The sequence below is a fragment of the Microtus ochrogaster genome, unplaced genomic scaffold (genome assembly GCF_000317375.1).
Source record: "Microtus ochrogaster isolate Prairie Vole_2 unplaced genomic scaffold, MicOch1.0 UNK16, whole genome shotgun sequence".
In the NCBI taxonomy this organism is placed as follows: Eukaryota; Metazoa; Chordata; class Mammalia; order Rodentia; family Cricetidae; genus Microtus; species Microtus ochrogaster.
The window spans coordinates 5,841,665-5,842,139 of NW_004949114.1; positions in this window are offsets into that span (position 1 = coordinate 5,841,665).

A 475-nucleotide genomic window follows, 5' to 3' on the forward strand; every position below is an offset into this window, starting at 1 on the left:
AAAAATGTGAAAATATATCTAGTATTCATGAATTGGGATCATTGAGATTATTAAAGTATTTATATTATTCAATATAATATATAGACTCAATGCTATCTCCCATAAAAACAACAATGATGCTCTTCATAGAACTAGAAAAAAAATCCCCAAATTATTCTGGAAACACATAGTGTATCTGCAGAAAGCAGAGCTAGAAATTCAGAGAGGAAGGAAGGGAGGAGAGGAAGGGAGGAAAAGAGGAAGGAATGATATTCAGAAAAGACCACTGGCACCACACAGAAGTGCAGTCTAAGCCAAGGAGACCTGGAATCTGCATAGCACCCTGGCACCACGGAGCTTCTTTCTTCCCAGCTTACAATGTTGGGCAGCTCCCATGAGCTATCTTCAGAAGACAGCGGCAAAGCCTACTGCTTTGGGAGTCCAAGGTGTTGCGGGAGGTCCTTCCGCTCCTCCAGCCTATAGCCGCTGAGATACC